Source organism: Rhinatrema bivittatum, chromosome 1 (genome assembly GCF_901001135.1).
Source record: "Rhinatrema bivittatum chromosome 1, aRhiBiv1.1, whole genome shotgun sequence".
NCBI lineage: Eukaryota > Metazoa > Chordata > Amphibia > Gymnophiona > Rhinatrematidae > Rhinatrema > Rhinatrema bivittatum.
This window is the reverse complement of record NC_042615.1, coordinates 100021258-100041591: the sequence shown is the minus strand read 5'-3', so window position 1 is coordinate 100041591 and position 20334 is coordinate 100021258. Positions and strand designations below refer to the sequence as shown.

Genomic DNA, 20334 nt, shown 5'->3' with positions numbered 1-20334 from the left:
TCATTTCATGGATTACAAACTGGCTAAAAGACAGGAAACAGAGTAGGTTTAAATGGACAATTTTCTCAGTGGAAGGGAGTGGGTAGTGGAGTGCCTCAGGGATCTGTATTGGGACCCTTACTTTTCAGTATATTTATAAATGATCTGGAAAGAAATAAGACAAGTGAGGTAATCAAATTTGCAGATAAACAAAATTCTTCAGAGTAGTTAAATCACAAGCAGATTGTGATAAATTGCAGGAAGACTTTCTGAGACTGGAAAATTGGGCATCCAAATGGCAGATGAAATTTAATGTGGATAAGTGCATGGTGATGCATATAGGGAAAAAAACCCCATGCTATAGTTACACAATGTTGGGTTTCCATATTAGGAGCTACCACACAAGAAAGAGATCTAGGCGTCATAGTGGATAACACATTGAAATCATCGGTTCAGTGTGCAGCTGCAGTCAAAAAAGCAAACAATGTTGGGAATTATTAGAAAGGGAATGGTAAATAAAATGGAAAATGTCATAATGCCTCTGTATCGCTCCATGGTGAGACCGCACCTTGAATACTGTGTACAATTCTGGTCGCCGCATCTCAAAAAAGATATAATTGCGATGGAGAAGGTACAGAGAAGGGCGACCAAAATGATAAAGGGAATGGAACAGCTCCCCTATGAGGAAAGACTAAAGAGGTTAGGACTTTTTAGCTTGGAGAAGAGACGGCTGAGGGGGGGGATATGATAGAGGTGTTTAAAATCATGAGAGGTCTAGAACGGGTTAATGTGAATCAGTTATTTTCTCTTTTGGATAAAGAAAGATTAGGGAGCACTCCATGAAGTTAGCATGTGGCACATCTAAAACTAATCGGAGAAAGTTCTTTTTCACTCAACGCACAATTAAACTCTGGAATTTGTTGCCAGAGGATGTGGTTAGTTCAGTTAGTGTAGCTGTGTTTAAAAAAGGATTGGATAAGTTCTTGGATGAGAAGTCCATTACCTGCTATTAATTAAGATGACTTAGAAAATAGCCACTGCTAGTACTAGCAACAGTAGCATGAAATAGACTTAGTTTTTGGGTATTTGCCAGGTTCTTATGGCCTGGATTGGCCACTGTTGGAGACAGGATGCTGGGCTTGATGGACCCTTGGTCTGACCCAGTATGGCATGTTCTTATGTCCTCATTGCTCCTGACCTGTACTTTGATTTAGGCCCTGACTGGACCAGTGGTCATGGCCCATGGCATATACATATAAGATTTGCACTAAGATGCTTTATAGGCAATTGGAAGCAAAGATATAAGTACATAAAGACACAGTCACTTTTTTATGCAAAATTTTCCAATTTTCAGGTGCAGATATCTCTACAATGTAGTTTTTAAATCTTTTCTTTTTTCTACAAAAGTCACCCTGTTTCATTTTAGACCCAGTCTTGCTTTGGTCAGAATTAAGGTCCTAATGATATGCATCATTTGCATGCATGGGCACATTATGTTAAAAAGAGGCCTTGCTGTGTAACAAGCAAATGAGATAGAGATGTGAAATGTTACAGTACGGTGAAGCGTATTGTGCTTACCATGTTTGTAGCTTATGACACATCTTCCTTCCACATACTTTTTTAAACGACCCCTCAAAATGGACATTTTATTGTGCTCTGTTATTTACTACATGTAAGCCTAAACACGCAAAAGAATCACAACGAGGAATTATGGTAATGACGTTAGCAATGTATTGTGGTAGAGATTTTGGGATCATGCCCTGGTCTGTGACACCATTGTGCTCTTTGTGGTATCAAATTTTTCTTTGTAACAAGGGAGGACATTGAAGCAATCACCCATGTTCGGGATGAAAGGTTTAGAAAAGGTGATACAGTTTTTGGCAAAGGAAAGGGAAGATCATCAATTCAAGTCCATTAATATAACTAAAATTTGCATTAGCAAAATTTCAGATATCATCACCTCATTCCGTGACCATGAACACAAATATTTTCCTGCCCTTCAAGTATCCAGCTTCTAACCTGGTCAGTATTTAGCTTGCATCTATGATAATTCCTGGTGGATTGGCCATATATGCGAAGTCTCAATTGAGGAACGTGATGTCTTGGTCAATTTCTTGCACACCCAAGGTCCTGCCACGTCATTTTACTGGCTGCCCCATAGAGACACTTGTTGGATTCCAGAGGAGCACATTATTGCTACCCTTGATACACCCATAACAACTTCATCACACATTGATGGAACATTCAAAAGCATGTGCTAGGCACGAAAAATGACTTAAGTGAATTTTTGTGAAATATGCAGTTTAAGTAATTCTCGTACATCGTGTCTTGCCTTTTCTTGTTTTTTGCTTCAATAAAAGCTTGGAAACCTGTGGCTGGTTCCTTGTTTGGCTGTCTGGAGTGGCCCCTAGGCGATGGGGTTGTCAATTTTGCTGAATTGGCAGTGGCTCAGCCACTACTGACCAATGAAAGGTAACTAATCAGCATACAAAGTTTTGCACTGAGTTTGATGATTAATCTTTTTTTTAACATAGTGCATTCACTCATGCAAGTGATGCTTGTCTTTAGGACTGTATTTCTGACCAAAGCTAGGTTGGGTCCAAGACAAAACAGGGTGACGTTTGCATGAAAAATGTGTTCTTTCAAATGACATTAGAAAGAAAAAAATTAAAATCCAGACAGATATTTTCACCCAAAAAATGGCAAACATTTGCATAAAAAGGTGACATCATGTCTTTATGTAACTGTCTTTGCTTTCATTTGGCTGCAAAGCCTCCTAGTTGAAATCCTAGATGTACGTCATGAGCCATGACTAATGATCCAATTATGGCCTGAATTGAAGTATACATCAGGAGCAATGAGGAGTCAAAGTAGGCCTTAAAAGTCCCATCTACGTTCACCCTTGTGCAGGTCCACTCTCCCATTCTTCCCATTCTCGAGGCTAGTTCTCAGGCTTCAGATCATAGAAACACAAAAATATGACAGCTGAAAAAGACCATATGGCCTATAAGAACATAAGATTTGCCCTACTGGGTCCATCAAGCCCAGTATCCTTTTCCAACAGTGGCCAATCCAAGTCACAAGTACCTGGCAAGTACCCAACATTAGATAAATCTCAAGCTACTATTACTTATTAATTCCCCTAATAGCAGTTTATGGATTTTTCCTCTAGGAACTTATCCAAACCTTTTTTAAACTCAGTTACACTAACTGCTATGACCACATCCTCTGGCATTGAATTCCAGAGCTTAACTATGTGGTGAATGAAAGAATTTTCTTCTATTTATTTATTAGTTTTTATATACCGGTGTACAATTTGGAATATCACATCGGTTTACATTGTAACTGTGTTCAAGCAGTAGATGTCTTCTTGTTTTACATTATAACTTCAGTAAATTCTTATTTAACATTGTAACTTTAATCTTAATTCTTACATAGGAGATTAAAACTGAAACAGTAACGTCAGAATGTCCTACATAGAGTCTTGTTATTATGACTTTAAAATTGATTCTTATAAAGAACATTAAATGAACTTCATGGGTTGCCCCCTGGACCTTATATTATCTGAGAGAGTAAATAACTGATTTACATTAACTTGTTCATGTCCTTTCATTATTTTGTAGACTTCTATCATACCCCCCTCCCCCCCTCGGTTGTCTCTTCTCCAAACTGAATACCCCTAACTTTCTCTAGCCTTTCCTCATAGGGTAGCCATTTCATGCCCCTTATTTTGGTCGCCCTTCTCTACACTTTCTCCAGTACAGCTATATCCTTTTTGAAATGTGGTGACCAGAATTGCACACAGTATTCCAGGTGCGGTCTCACCATGGAGTGATAAAGAGACATTATGACATCTTCTGTTTTATTTGGCATTCCCTTCCTAACAATTCCTAACATTCTGTTTGCTTTTTTGATCGCCAAGGCACACTGAGCCGACAATTTCAATGTATTATCCACTATGACGCCTAGACATCTTCCCTGAGTGGTCGGGGGGGGGGGGGGGGGTGTCGTAGCTGCGGTCCGGGGGCGTGGCCGAATGCCCCGACACAGCAGCCTGTGTCGGGGGCTGGCCAGCCAGCGCGCACAAGTTAGGCAGGCGTAACTTTCTCAACAAAGGTAGGGGGGGGATTTAGTTAGGGCTGGGGGGTGGGTTAGGGAGGGGAAGGTGGGGGGGGAAGGTGGGGGGGGGCCCGGAAAAAAGTTCCCTCTGAGGCCGCTCTGATTTCGGAGCGGCCTTGGAGGGAACGGAGGCAGGCAGCTCGGCTCGGCGCTCGCATGTTGCACAATTGTGCACCCCCGTGCGTGCACCGACCCTGGATTTTATAACATGTGCGTGGCAGGTCCTTGCTACAGGATCATTTCCTGCTGCACTAGGTTGATTCTGCCAATCATGAGATTGTCCTTCTGGAAGGCAGCAGCAGAGCTGCTAGACTAGAGCTGGTATTTGGCTACTATGTCCCTGAAGCTCTCATCTATATACCTCTCTTTCTGCCTCAGCTTCTTCAGGGCTGCCACTCTAGCCTCCAGAGATCGGACTCATTCTCTGAGAGCCAGGAGCTCTTTGCATAGCATGCACATGTTCAACTTCTCACCGGTGGGTAAAAAATCATACATGTGACATTCGATGCTAAAGACTGGGAAGCCCCCCTCTTGCTGCTGGACTGCTGCCTTCATCTTAAATTTGTTCAGTTCCTAGTTAAGTTTTAGGTTGCTATAGGAGTAGGAATGCATATACAATTAGGGTCCTTTAAATGTATTAGTGTATTTACTATCTATCTGATAGTGACCTACAAGGGAATTATCAAACTCTTGGTAAGGTGTGGGGAATTTCTGAGTTTAAGTTAAAAGGCTGATCTATTTATGTATGTATGTATTTATTTATTTATTTTTAGTGTTAAAGTGAGGCCTGCCTATAAATTAAAGGATGAGCTAGGGGCGGATGGGAGAGGCGTGGGGGGTTTGGGAAATACAAACACATAAACTTCTGTTTGTTGCCTGCTTTTCGGACTACCTATTTAAAACAAAACATACAAACACACTAAAAAATATACCCCAATAGTTTACCTCTCCCCAATACTTTTAATTTTAAAAATTTCTCCAAGTAGTAATTGCTAATTCTTTCCAGCCACTAAGCAAGGTGATCCTTTCTTCTCGGTGCTCCTACAGCCCTTATAAAAGCCAGCTTAGGACGATAAATGCATCTAATTTACACACGTTAAATCTACTGGCTTAGAAGTGAATATAACATAAATATAATATTTTAGCAGAGGGAAGGGAAGCATCTACCAAATTTCCCCCCCCCCCCTCTGGAAAGCAGGTAGTGAGGAACATTTAATAGGAACTTGCAGCTCCTTTAATAAGGTGCCTTGGATGCATCACCAAAACCTTAAAGGTGACTTTTCAGAAGGCGCACACTGCATGTAAAATAGCATAGATGAAAGTGTATGCTTTATTAGAAACCTTAACATTTACATGTAGATCAGGGTCCATGAGTAAATTTACATGTGGAAAAAAGGGGCGGGCCAGGAGTGTTCCTGGTTGAGGGCCATCATCTCTGCGAGTAAATTGCTATTTTATAAGCAATTTATACATGTAAATTTGGCAGCTTACTCGCATATATTTATTCCTGCTCAATATCTGAAGTAAGTGATTATAAACATCTTAAAAATGAAATAGTGACTGGGTGGGATGTCTGGGTGAAGTGGAGGGACTTCAGGCTGAAGAGCCAAGAAGGTCTCGATGAGCTGCAGATGGACTAGGTAAATTGGTAGACTCTTAGGTAAAATTGATAATTTCACTGCCATGCACATGTTAGAAAATCTCCCAAATTTCTGTGTATAAAATCCAACTTATGGGGATAAATGCATCTAATTTACACACGTGAAATCTACTGCTTTAGAAGTGAATTTTAAAAGCCCAGTGCATATATTAATTAGGGAATGTATGAATAAATTGGGCTCACACACGCTGAGCGGACTTTAAAAGCCGCCGAGATACACGCATATCTCCCGCAGCACTCACATTTCGAATGTTTTCATAAAGGAGCAGGGCATGGGCAAGGCATGGGCATGTACCTTAGATGTGCATGTAAATACTTACACAACCTGGTGCGCATCAAAGTCCCTTGCCATGTAACTTTACTTCTGCTACGGATGATGGATGAAGTTAAAAAATTAAAGAAAACTATGCAGATCTGTGGGGTTTAAGGGTCAGGGCTAACTGGGGGGAGTGAAGGCTATTAAACTTGGGGTGTTTAGAGGACCTATCCCTTAACTTGGCAAACTGGGGATTAACTAGTAAAACTGGGCATAGCACTGGCACACCCCTTTTAAAATCCCCTAATTTATGTAGTAGAAGCAACATTTGCACGCACATACGCATGCCAACTTAAATTTTGGCTTACATATATGTGCGGCCAGGCTATTTTATAACAAGCGCATGTGCATGCATGTGTTATAAAATGGCTGCATCCCTGGGCGTGGGCCAAAGCATGAGCGCAAATATGTGCACATGTACCGGTTTGAAAGTTACTATCTTATCACTTTAAAATTAGATGTAAAAATAAGCACACTTATCCGGTCTAATTCCGAATTATCTGGTTAACTAGCGGCTTTGCTCTACTTAGCCAGGTAAATGGCTAAGTAGCCTGCCTTGTGTGACCGTAGGAGCACTGGTCGGCCCACGCCATTTTTAAAGATGGGGCTGGCCATCCAGTGTTCCTACCATGTGACAGGGGCCGGCCAATGGCATGGATACCCTGTCACATGGTAAGGGCAAAGGGCCATCGGTGCCATTTTTATTAGTGGCAGCCGACGGCCCGAGAGCGAGAGATCGCTCCCGGGACCACCACTGGATCACCAGGTAATTTAAAATGTTTTGGGGGGGGGGGTCGGGAGGGTGGGGGAAGCTAAGGGAGCTGTTTTGAAGGGTCGGGGTGGGTTTTTTGTTTATCGGCTCGGGCGCAGCCGATTTAAAAAAAAAAAAAAATACCTGATTGGGCCGCACGAAAAAAAATTCACGGTGTGAATCGGAACAGGAATTTCTGATTCACATCTCTACTATATGTGTAGCACATCTTTATAACCTAAAAGGCCACGTTCCTATCTTCTCCTTGGGAGCTGTTACAGTGTGTCAGGTGAATCGGAACCATGCACTGTCCACACTGCTGGCACAGCACCATCACATGTGGGTCATTACTGAGGTGTCAGGAAATTAGTCGCATACAGTTTCTGTGCAGCCTCACACACCTGTACTACGAGCAGTCTGCAGTGCATGTTGCTGGCTTGCCGTATACCCTGTGTGTGAGCTCAATAATGGGTTTCTTGCAGGACAGACTGCACAGCATGAGGTACAGCATTTGATGGTAGCACAGATGTGTCACCTCTTATGTATGTGTTCAAGGTTGGCAGGCAGCTACACACCAGTGGTCTTTGCTGGGTTGCGAGGGCCTGTCCAATAGCCACATCAGATGCTGTAGTCATGAACAGATGAGCTCCTTTTGGCAACAGCTTGCCTGCACATATAGTGGCCAACATCAGTGTTAAATGCTGTTAGGCAACGCTAATCAGGTTTAAAGGCTCAGCAAAAATACAGGCAACCTTTATACAGTCTTACTGGATGCTGTGGTTGGCAATTCACATGAGCTAGTGAGAATGCTATCATTTATGTGTTTCTTCTTCATTGCCGCAGGAGACTCAAAGTATAGTTGCAGGCCCTGGCTTCTCACCCCCATATACATGCCAAACCTGCCGGCAGATTCAAGGTACAACGAGGCCTTATGGTTACCCGCTGTGTCATAAAACGTACCTTCGGCCTTCTGAAAAGTCGCTTTTGCTGTTTGGACAAGACCTGTGGAACTTTATGGTTGCCCCACCCAAAGCTGCAAAGATTGTGTTGCTGTGCTGCGTTTTCCATAATGTGGCTGTACGCCATGGACCTAGATTTCGATTTCCAACAGGATCCCTCATTTCTCCCTGCACGAGCCCAGGAGACCAAACAGAGTGGCAGCCAGATCCAGCAAAACCTTAAACAAACACACTTCACCTGATAGGCCTCATGTACCAATTCCCCTTCCAAGGGAGGTTCGCCTGTTAGCTGCTGCTGTCATCAATATCCCTTTTCTTTCTCTCAGTCCCGACTATGTATGTCATCGTGTAGCATAAAACATATTTGGCTACTTAGGATTTCTGTTGCCAATGCACCATTACAGTGTACTTGAAATACATTTTTCACTGTACACATTACATGATAGACATGTGGCTGCCACCATGTGTTCTGCCTGATAGTGATAGTAAATGAGGCATGTGTGGTATAACCCTTGGTGGACTACGTAGCATGGTGTGTCCTGCAAGCCCTTAGCAATGGACCAGGAGGCCACAATACTACACACATCGCACTGTTTTGGCAGGCATAACTTCTGGGATAAAGGTACAGGGGTATTTTTTTTTCGAGTTGGGGGGCGGGACAGGGGTAGGGAGGGGATGGTGGGGGGCGGGGGGGCTGAAGGAAAGTTCCCTCAGAGGCCACTCCATGCATGCGCATGTTACAAAATCGGGCGTATATTTGTGCGCGCCGGGTAAGCGCGCAGGTTTTAAAATCTGCCCCTCTCTATCCAGCTCTCCTCTCCCTTCCCCTCTGCCCCATCTGTGTATCCCTATGCTGTCCTTCTCCTCCCACCACTCTTTCCTGCCTAATCCCTTCCACCTCCTGCACCCTCCTATGCCTTCCATACTGCCTCTCTCTCTACTTCTCCCCCTGTCCCAACTCCTACTCCTACTCCTCCTTTCCCTGGCACTCCCACCCTCCTCCTCCCACTACTATCCTCATGCCTCTTCTCTCCTCTCTTCTGAGGCCTTTCATGTTCCATCCTCTCGGCACACACACACAAACACTTCTCCTCCTCACACTCCTCCACTCCTCCTCACACTCCTCCGCTTCTCCTCACACCCTCTGTGCCTCCTAACACTCCTCTACTCCTCCTCTTCTTTTCCTCACCAACTCCACACAAAAGACAAACTGGACTTTCTAACTTTCACTCCAACAAATATCACAAAAGACAAAGCTAAAGGGAAACAGATGACTACAGAAAAGAAAACAATTCACTCAGCAATCGCAAAGAACTACTCCAAAATTCCTCTACCGACACTAACCACCTCTCCTCTCACTCCAATGCCTGACACACCCTCAAAGAGGGAGGTGCAGGAAGTCAGCTTTTATACTGGTGAAAAATAACGTGCTGTGTGATGACACAATGAGCACCATGATGACGCAATGCGCAATGATGCACCGCCACGTGCGATAACACACCGCCGGGTGCTTTATTTAGCTGTGTGATGCAGCAGGCTGGCAATTTTAATAGACATGCTCCATTTGTTATTCGCACAATAAACAAAGCATTTTGATGAATCTAGGAGTAAGTCAGATAGCCAGATAAGTTTTAAAAAGCATTACTTATCCGGCTTTCTGAATTAACCAGATAAGTAGCCTTTTAAAACTTATCCAGTTAATTAATAATTTTGCTACTACTTAACTGGATAAATCGATACTTATCTTGATAAATGCCACTACTTAGCCGGATATCCAGATAAATTCCGAGTTAAGTGCAAAAATGTATTTGCATGGTTTTTTTTCACATGCGCAAGCATATTCCCGGTACTTTTACGCATATTTTATAACTTGTGTATATCATGTACATGGAAGTTATAAAATACTGGAGCAGTTTTGTGCATGCCCTCATATACAAGTATATGGGTGTGCGCACATTTTAAAGTTATTCTCCGTGCCTGGCGATGCTCATACGAGGAAAGTTAGCTACATCTCTTCAGGAATAGGTATCTTTCCAGCGTTACACAGCTCAGGACGTTTTTTCCTGAGCTGCACTACTCTCTTTGCATAGTAATGACTTGCTTTGTATATATTTGCATGTAAACATGTGCCGATTTGAAAGTTACTATCTTATCACTTTAAAATTAGTTATAAAAATAAGCACACTTATTCGGCCTAATTCCGACTTATCTGGCTAATTAGCAACTTTGCTGTACTTAACCAGGTAAATAAACACTTCTTTTTTTTTTTTTTATTATGTTGTACCTAATTTAAGGTAAAACAAAAGAGGAGTAAACATTTTTTTAAATTATGTTGTACCTGATTTAAGTCATGATAAAGCAAATAACATATACAATTGCCAGATGATGAGTATTATTTCCCTATTAATATTCATTAATTGACTTATCACAGCATAGTAAATAGGCCCCCAAAAGAGAAAAAACCTTTTATTACATCTTGCCCCCACCCCTGTAACTTATAATACTGTGACAAAAATTGTAATATTTATTAGGAACCAGATTCAAACATTTTTTACTATAATTATGCAATGAAAAGACCTAAATCTAAATTCCTTTCTGTAGAGAATATGCTGTATTAAAAAGTTTAAGTTGACTTTAAAAGCCTGATTTTGAAATACATTTGCATGCTTAAAATTGGGTTTTACCTGTATAAGAGGGCTTTTGAAAATTGCTACAATATGTGCCATTGAATTATCAATAGGTTTTACCCACATTTAAGTGCACTGGTAAATGGCTTTTGAAAATTGCTAAACTGGTATGTTACACTACATGCAACTTCTTTGAAAATTTACTTATAAGTGAATATTTATTTATTTATTTAACAACTTTTAATATACCGACGTTCGTGAGGCACATCACGCCGGTTTACAAGTAACTCAGTTAAAGGAGGAAATTACAATGAACAGGGGGCCGGGGATGGGAGCAGGCCAGAAAAGGGGGGGGGGGGGGGGGGGGGTAAGGGAGACAGGAAGAAGAGAGGGAAAGATAGGTAGCGTGAGTGAGAGTATAAAACAACCGTTAACATAAGAAATAAAAGGAACTTATTTACAGAAAGAGGACTATTTACATTAGAGGCAATTGGCATAGGATTGATTATATCGGACAGAATTGAACAATTTTGTAAAATTGTAGGAAGATAAAATGGGGAGGGCGGGCAAAGGAGAGGCGAAAGGGAAAGCCTTAGGAGGGGGGAAAAAGCCTTAGGAGGGGGGAAAAGAAGCCTTAGGAGGGGGGAAAAAAAGGGAAAAAAGGGAAAGCCTTAGGAGGGGGGGAAAAAGGGCGGGTGGGGTGAGGGGGATGGAGGCTGGGAATCTGAGTGGGGGGAGATTATATGGATATGTTTAGGTTTGGTTGGTTTCCGGGTAGGCCTTTCTGAAAAGCCACGTTTTTATGCCTTTTTTGAAGGTGGCCAGGCAGGGTTCAAGGCGGAGAAAGGTAGGGAGAGTATTCCAGAGTGAAGGGCCCGCTATGGTAAAGGCCCTTTCTCTCGTGGAGGTGAGATGGGCGATTTTGAGGGAGGGGGTATGTAGGGTACCTGCGTGGGAGGATCTGGTAGGATGGTTGGTTATGCGGAAGTGGGGTGAGTCCTCGAGCCAGGGGTTGGATTTGTAGAGGAGGTTGTGTAGTATGGTGAGGGTTTTATACTGTATACGGAAAGAAATGGGTAACCAGTGAAGGTCCTTCAGTATGGGGGTGATGTGGTCTCTTTTCGTGTGTTCGTTAAGATTCTCGCCATGGCGTTCTGCAGGATTTGTAGGGGTTTGATGGTCGACTCTGGAAGGCCAAGGAGGAGGGAATTGCAGTAATCCACTTTGGAAAGGATAGTGGTCTGCAAGACTAGACGGAAATCTTGTGTGTGGAGCAGTGGTTTTAGCTTTTTCATGATGTGAAGCTTGTAAAAGCCTCCCTTAAGAAGGGATTTAATGTGGGCTTTGAAATCGAGGCGCTGGTCAAGTTCGATACCAAGGTCTCTGACAGTTGGAGATGAGACGTGGGGGGAGGATGTAATATTGGGGAGGGTAAGTTCAGGTTGATTAGATATTATGAGTATATACCCAAAGGCTATACCCAAAGTTCAGGTTGATTAGATATTATGAGTATATACCCAAAGGCTTCTAGTTTACAGTTATGTGTCAATAATCAAAACTTTTATGCAGGAAAATGTGTGTTTTCCAATGTGAAAATTTGGTTATTTCCTCTCCCCCAATGTGGATAAAATTACATGCATAAAAAAGGGACAGTGACAGGCATGAAGATTTGAAGTATACATTGAGTTTGCATTTTCAAATCTCTTCATGTCCTTTCTGGCACATACTTTGCATCTGCTTCAGTACAGATGCAAAATATATAAATAGAAAATAAATATGCTATGTGCACTGGCCCTTGGGCCTGCAGGGCTATGACCAGTTTCATAATTGCCCTCTAAACTAATTTATTATCTTTTTCTCTGTTACTTTCATCATCTAGCACTTGGAAAAATAAATATATATTAGGAATATCCAATTTACTTTTTGCAAATGCTTAGTTAACTCACTGTGGACACTTCAATGTATTCTGAAGCTAAACAAAGTCTGTTTGAAAAGTTCATATAATCCTTATCATCACTGTTTAACTTTGTTTTTCACCCTGACCTTTTAGTACACTTAATAGCAGGCAAACAGACAACTTGTACTTTTACATGTTTGAAGACACAAGAAATCTGGAAAACTATTTGCATTGAACACACAGAATACGTTTTTGTTTAATGAGTGATTAGTGTTTAAATAAATACAATGTAATCAGTTCATTTTGAGCAAAACCTGCCTTCAGTTAAACAAAAGTTGCACTTAATATGTTTGTTTTCCTTTTGTCTTCTTTTTTTTATCAGCAGAACACTACACTTCTACCTGCAAGACATTTGTGAACATACTCATCTATCAAGTTCAAAACCACTGTTCAATTTCAAATACAAAATGAATGCTGTAGTTTATAGTGAACATTAAAAATCTATCAGGTGAAGAAGTAGATTAAATTATTAAAGCATACCTGGCTTTCTTTTTCTCCTACAAAGCATAAAACCACAGTGAAAAACTAGGTAACCACAAACAGGAAAGTAAACAGTTAACAATGTCCACCATGCACCACTTATTCATTTGGAGATACTGAATGTGGAAAGCAGATGGTGAAAAACTTTTACTTACAGAATTCATTAACCAGATGCAGGAATTTACTTTTTCTGTTGCATGACTGTGCATATTGAAAAGTGGTTTCAGCTTTACTTTTTCCTTCACTTCCCTCGTTTTGTGAATACATTAGATATTTCAGGTCTTGTCTTGCCTCATGTGACATTTGTCATTATTTCTGTGTTAAACATGAAAAATCAATAAGGAAATTGCATATGTTTGAGATTCAAGGCTTAAGTAAATTTGGCTCATATAACATAAATATATTGTACACTTTAAACATATTAGCAGGATGTAAAAGGAGACTCGTGAACTGACAAAAAAGAACTTATTTAGATAAGAAATTTGTAGGATAGCAACAATAACCTAGTCATGTGTCTTTGTCAGGCCTTTGAACAGTATTTTCCCAAACAATAATATACTTGGAGGACAATTTTCAAAGGAATTTGGTTAGTTAACTAAGCACGTTACCAGATAAATTCCCTGTGATGAACATTGCTGTCCCCCCTCAGCAGCCAAAAGTATGTACTTTACACTGTGTATTTTATCATACCTAGTTCACCTCTAAAGCAGGTGCAGAGTAACCATGGCTCTGTCAGGGCTGGCAACTCTTGAACTGAGGACTGAGCTGGCATGAAAATCCAGTGCTTTGCCCTCTATGCCATTCAAGGGCTTTGAGGAAAATGAGTTTATCTACATGTGGAAACCTTATACTGATTCTGCATGGAGAACCAGTGATTCCCTTGGGACCCGGATTGGTTCCCAGGATTAGAAATGGGGTTACTGGGAATAGATAAGATGTTCCCAGCAACTTGATGCTATTCAGCTGTGTTGTTGTATCCAGTGAGCTCTGTGATGATTGATGGGAGAGAGTTCTGGAATGGAATCTGTGTTTGTCTCTGATTTCTTGGATTGGATGATCTTGGAGCTGGACCTGGCTATCAGTAGCTGTTTTCTGAGTGAACTGAACTTAGCTGGAACTCATATTGAATTTGTTTATTATACCCCATGCAAAAGGAGAGCTAGTATCTAAGGCCCTGAAATAGTAAGGTGTGCGTTGCTATCCACATATTTTTGAGCACATGCCTTTACTCACAATTTAACAAGGTGTTTAGCACACAAAAGTATGTGCACAAATGTGATGAAAAATGTGCACACAGATTAGTGCTCCTTTATGCACATTAGAGTTATAGGGTATACATTATGTCAAAACTTTGTTTTGATAAGTGGCCATGCCCACTTTCAGTTAAGCCACTCCTACTGATACCCTCTCAGCCAATCAGTGTTCACTTCTGGGTTAAGTCCTGTCCCTTTTCCCACCCTTGCCATGCCACTTTATTGAATCCATTGTAGCCATGCCCACTCTTCGCCCTTTTTTGTCTGATTTTGATGACATAACTTCTGGTCATGTTCCCTGTCTGGCCCTTGTGAAGGGCACAGAGCGGAACTGGAAATTCATTTTCAAGATGGTGGCGGGTGCCTGGAGACAGGAAATGAAGTACCTCCAAGATGGCAGACGTTGTGATGGGGAAAGGAAAGGGACCGGAAATGACATCACAACCATGCATGCACAGTTAAACCAAACCAAAGCATGTTTGAATTATGCTGTTTTGAACCATGCTGTAGGCAGCTATCTTGGAATGACATCACAGGCCATGACATCATCCCTGCATATGCTCAGGTCTTTTGCTTGCAAGGCGAGAGCATGGAGGGCCACCATGTTGGAAGGAATGAGCATGCTCAATAAGCAGCTGTGGGTGTCTGAAAGGGTAGTCAATAGCAGTCATTAAAATCCTTCTATTTTCTGTCATTAAACTAAAAATAGAAAATCCTTTTGTTTTCTTATTGCCAGAAAGCATATATTTTTTGTGGCCAATATTTTCTTTTTTTTTTTTTTTATTATTTGTAAATTAAATCTCAGCATAGAATTTCTGTAGCAGAGAGAAAAGCGGCTATGCCCACCTACCCTCACCCTTGCTGCTTTATGTAGCAGAGAGAATAGGCATTATTCTCACCCGCAACAGCGCTCTTTCAGTGTACTTGCTGTGGTTAGCACAGACAGCATTTGAGAAAAAGAGAGAAATGCATTTTTTTTTTTAAATCGCTGAGAGGTGGACCCTCACCTTTTTTCATTTTTTAAAATGTTTGAAACTAAAAAAGACAGACCCAGCCAAAATGTTAGTTTTTTGATCAGTTGTATAATTATAAAAATGAGCAGAAGCCAGGAATTTTTTTTTTATTGTTTTGTAAAAGCAAGCCAGCAAATGAGGCTATTTTATCATCATTGTAAATTAATTAGCTACTGTATTCTTTAGGCATTCCAGAGCCACGCTCCTTCCAATCTCCCTCCTTCCACTGAGCTCCTTTGCCTTTTTTTTTTGTTCCAGATGGAACCAGCACAGTGTGCCACACAGAGAAAATATATTTTGTAAATCAGAGCTGCCTTTCAAAGTAAGGGGGTCATTTATCAAAATGCGATAAGGCGTTTTTGCATGCGTTAAGGGCTTATCATATGCGAAAAGCCCCGATAACGCATGCGAAAACGTGTTTATCGCATGGTGTGATGCAAATTCAGAAAATAGGAGGAGTTAGGGGTGGAGAGTGGGCTGGGTTAGCCTGTCTGAGAAGAGCTATTGCACAGCCATAATGCCAATTTTAACTACACCTCAGAGAGAGAGAGAGAGAGAGAGACCATAATGTCATGGCCCATAGGGAGGTATTTGTATCCCTATGGTAGGCCCACCTAGTAACTCGAGATGGGGTTTAGGTAAGAGTGTAGGGGGTTAGGGGCCACTTTAACATTCTATGTGACACCTACGAACAGAACAGTGGTCTCTTGTGAAGATTTGCTGGCCTTCGGAGTGAGGAAACTCACTCCAAGATGAGATTTGGGCAATGTTCTCTCAACCTAGCTTGATGTTACCCAGGTAGAGAGTCCCTCAAGCTAGGTTGAGAGAACCTTGCCCAAATCTCATCTTGAAGTGAGTTTCCTCACTCCGAAGGCCAGCAAATCTTCACAAGAGACCACTGTTCTGTTCGTAGGTGTCACGTAGAATGTCAAAGTGGCCGCTAACCCCCTACACTCTTACCTAAACCCCACCTTGAGTTACTAGGTGGGCCTACCATAGGGATACAAATACCTACCTATGGGTCATGACATTATGGTCTCTCTTTCTCTCTCTCTCTCTCTCTCTCTCTCTCTCTCTCTCTCTCTCTCTCTCTCTCTCTCTCTCTCTCCATTAACAATGGTCCTCTGGTGGTTGAATGAAGGAAATACAACAGGTCTGGCACTTATTGCAGAATCTGAAAATGGTATCACAATTTGCACTAACTTAGCTCTTCGCACAGGCTATTAGCGTAAAACACACCCCTTTTGCTATCGCATGCAGTACTTACCACATTTTGATAAATCCACCCCATAGATAAATGTTTTATTAGCTATAATAAAAGAAAAGAAAAAAGAGACCATGCACTCAGACCTATGTACAGTTATCATGGACTGCGAGGAATGTTAGGAAAAAAAGGTGCAAACTGTGTAGTTACCTTGGAAACCACCACACAGCCCCCCCCCCCCTGCTTTTTGCCATCTAGCGGGCAGAAACAGTATTGCACCCCTATCCATTCCCCTGCTTTAGGCAGACCATACAGGTCACCTGCTTTTCTCCATCCAGAGGCCAGAAGCAGTACTCCATCCTCCACAACTACACACCACACCTCCTCTCTCCACCATTTTAGTTATTTATTTATTTATTTATTTTGCTTTATTTTATGGTTTAAACATGAACATAAGCAAACTTTTGAAAATAAAAGGAGATATTTTGTCACATGAAATCCAGAACATGCCTAGACATGCCTTTTTGCGAGAAGTATAGAAAGGAAGGAAAGAATGCAATTTTTGTTGGGTAATAAAGATAATAATTAGAAGAATAAAAGTTCTTAACAGAATATTTTAAGGTAAAAACCTATGTTCTAAGCAAGTAAAGATGTTTTGTTTGTCCACTCTTTAAAAGCATTAGCATTTATGCTATATGTCATAAAGAATGATATAAATACATGTATAATAAAAATATAATGTGTTTCAGTTAGAAAGCAGAGATGGTATAAAAGGGTCAGTTTGCAGGACCAAAACCTTTTTGCAATAATGTATGAATAAAAGGTGGAAATGCTTATATTACTCCTCTCCTTTCTTTATTGATTGGTTTGTCCATTAGGATCCATGAACATTTAGTGCTATACCACTCTTATTTTTTGTTTTAGGAAATATGATATTTGAATTAAATTCTGTGTCCTGTGTTCACAGACAGGTACAGGAATGTTGCATACCGGGTATTTTAGTTGCCCAGGACTGTGAATTCATGCAGCAAGGGGCGGTGGACAGGGAAACAAAACTATATTCTATAGGCAAACCAAGATTCCGCACACTTCCTTTTTTCCAAAAATACATAAAATGTTTCTTTTTTTTTTAAGAAATGAAAAAATTGCAAAAACTAAAATTGAGTTAAACCATGGTTAGACAGGCTGGTGCTGTTTCATACTGTAAGGACGTCTGCAATACACTCACCTATTTTTTTCCATTCTAATTTTGGCTGGTGGTGTTACTATCTTATAACCTTTTAACTTTTTTTTCTTTGTCTCTCTGGATTGTGTCATAAAGGTGATACTGAGTACCAACTTGTCAGGCTGTATTGTGACCAGGGAGCAATAAACGGACCTGACCCCAAACCCGAGCCATGCTGAAAGAAAACTGTTTCAATGTTTTTAAAGGTCTTGCCTCTAGTTGAAACTGCAGTAGCTCAGACGGCAAGAACATTAGATTTTCACTCTAAAAACCCTGGGCCCGTATCCTAGGCTGCAGTAGCAATTCTTTTTTTAAAACTGCTGGGTGTTTTTACCAATAGTTAACAGGCATAGAAAGTAAATTTTTTGACAAGACTACAAAGTAATCGTCCTAGACACGATGAGAATAGCTTTTTCTCTTATGGTTTTGGAACGGACAGGAATGGGGCCAACAAGTCTGAACATGTCCAGGGTGAGTGTGGGTGCAAGGTAGAGGCATGCCCACACATGGTACAAAGAAAAAGATGACAGGTGGCAGTGTCCATATAAGCAGAATTCCTGGTAAGTTTTATTAAAAAGGCTGTATCATAGCCCTGTTGAAAAAATGGACACCTACTAAACCACTGAAAGACCAGCGATAGAAAGATGGAGGCAAACCCTGGTTCTGAAGGTAGGGCATATGCCCCGCTTCTTTCTTAGAGACCTCAAAGCAGAATTCCTAGAGACCTTAACACAGAACAGTGTGTAGGCTTAATTCCTGTTTCTCTAATGCTGGAAATATAACTCCTGATCAGAAGTGGAGTAAAGTTTCTGGGGGCTAGTATTAGTCGGAGGGGGGGGGGGGTGAACCTGGAGTTCATGGTGCATGGGTCTTGTACTTGGGATTTCTTGAAACAAAACTTGATTTATGTTTCAAATCATTTTATTAAACAATAACATTACTTACAGTATAGTAGAAAAGTAAGTGGGTATATCAGTGTACTCTTACCAATACCCGCATATTACAAACACATGTATGTTACCCACTTCCAGGTACCCCCATCCTCCCCACCCTCCATGACCACAGCAGAGCTCCCCAAAGCATCCCTTAACTTCTAGTTATGACAATCTTTGCAATCTTATTGCAAAGATTATCAGTGTGGCAAAGATTGCAAATAAGGATCCCACACCTGCAAAAAGGTTTTCCTTCGCTTTATTAGATCTAGCTTTTCCATATATTTCTCATTGGTGCACATAAGATACAAAATATTCCGTAGTTGAGTCAAATTTGGGAGGTCTTTTCCTAGCCAACATTGTAAAACAACCATTTTTTGCTAATAATAGCACTTTGCGAATCCAAATTCTCACACGGTTATGGCCTACCACTACCCCACTCAAATTGTCAAAAAGTAACACTTTTGCCTGAAGCGGTAACATAAAACAAGTAATTTGATGGATGTAACTTATAAGATGGGACCAAAATGTCTGGATCCTGGAACATGCCCAAGATTGATGGCCTAAAAGTACCTGTTAGCAGGTTACATTTGACACAGACATCTGATGTGGCAATCCCCAATCGATATGCCAGCTGTTGTGGGTAATAATACCTTATTAAAAATTTATATTGGACTTCACAAAGACCACCATTACAGGTGAGAGACTTAATCCTCCCAAAACACCCCTCATATTGTGCTGCTGAACAATCTATGTCCAACTCGAACTGCCATGTCCACCAAATTTTCCCATAATTTATCTTCAGTTTCAATGTACATAATATAGAGTAAAAAAGAGATCGAGTGGTGAGAGGGATCTTCCACATGAAAAATCTCTGAGAGAAGCAATCGTTGTTCACTACTCCAATCCCGCACCCCTAGAGACTGAAAGCAATGTCTCTTGTAAATAGGTGAAAAACTGGTTGTGGTTTAGACCAGCGCTTCTCAACCGGTGTGTCGCAACACACCAGTGTGGTGCCAAGCACCGGCAGGTGTTTTGCGTGCTCCCGGTCTCTCCTGCTGCTCTTCCTTCCCTGCTGCATTGTTGCCAGGCTAACAGCACGTTCAAGCCCAATGGGAACGACAGCATTGTTAGAGGAAACTGTGGCACCCGCGGCTGGCCTTTTCTTCTTCCCGTCCCTGACCCGGAACAGGAAGTGATACACAGTGCAGTGCGTGGGAAGGAGAAAGAGCCGTGCCGTGTGGAAAAGTAGTGGCGGCAGCAGTATCGGCCCCTGAGTAGTAGTAGTGTGGCCCGGAGCAATCGAAGCAGCTGGCGATCGGCAAAGGAGATAGCAGTATAAGCCTCCCGTGGCCGATGGGATTCTACTTTCTTGGCCTGCAGGGGCTGGAGGAGGTTGCTGCAGCTACCATTTGTGCTCGGGGGAAGTGAGTGAGAGAGAGAGAAGACAGCCAGCCTATAAGTGAGAGAGCATGTGTGTGATTGAGAGCATGAATTTGATTGAGAACATGTGTGTGAGAGACAGAGCATGTGTTTGATTGAGAGAAACTGGTCAGAGAGGTGATGTGTATATATGTGAGAGACAATAAAAGTGACTGGTCAGGGAGAGGACTGGAGTGTGTGTGAGAGAGTGAGAGATTGGTCAGGGAGTGACTGGTGTGTGTGTGTGTGAGAAAAAGCATGGAAGTGAGAAATCTGGGTATGTGAGAAAGCATGGGAATAAGAAGCCTGGTGTTGTGGGGGTGTGTGTGAAAGAAAGCATGGGACTGAGAAGCCTGTATATGTGAGAAAAAGCATGGGAGTGGGAAGCCTATGTGTGTTTGTGTGCATGCATGAGAGAGAGACTGGTTGGTAAGGTG

The 20334-nt window shown here is 41.6% G+C and overlaps 1 protein-coding gene across 4 annotated transcripts in view; it reads left to right on the top strand.

The window, feature by feature from the left end:
- The window catches only part of VEGFC (vascular endothelial growth factor C), a 271647-nt gene that overhangs the window by 95570 nt on the left and 155743 nt on the right, over positions 1-20334 (top strand). The window contains exon 1 of one of the 4 annotated variants that reach the window (XM_029579780.1): positions 12694-12816. The exons of the other annotated variants lie outside the window; for them this stretch is intronic. The gene's annotated coding sequence lies outside the window, so the exon portion shown is untranslated. Of the gene's footprint in view, positions 1-12693; positions 12817-20334 lie in introns of those variants that run through there. 4 annotated transcript variants of the gene reach the window in all.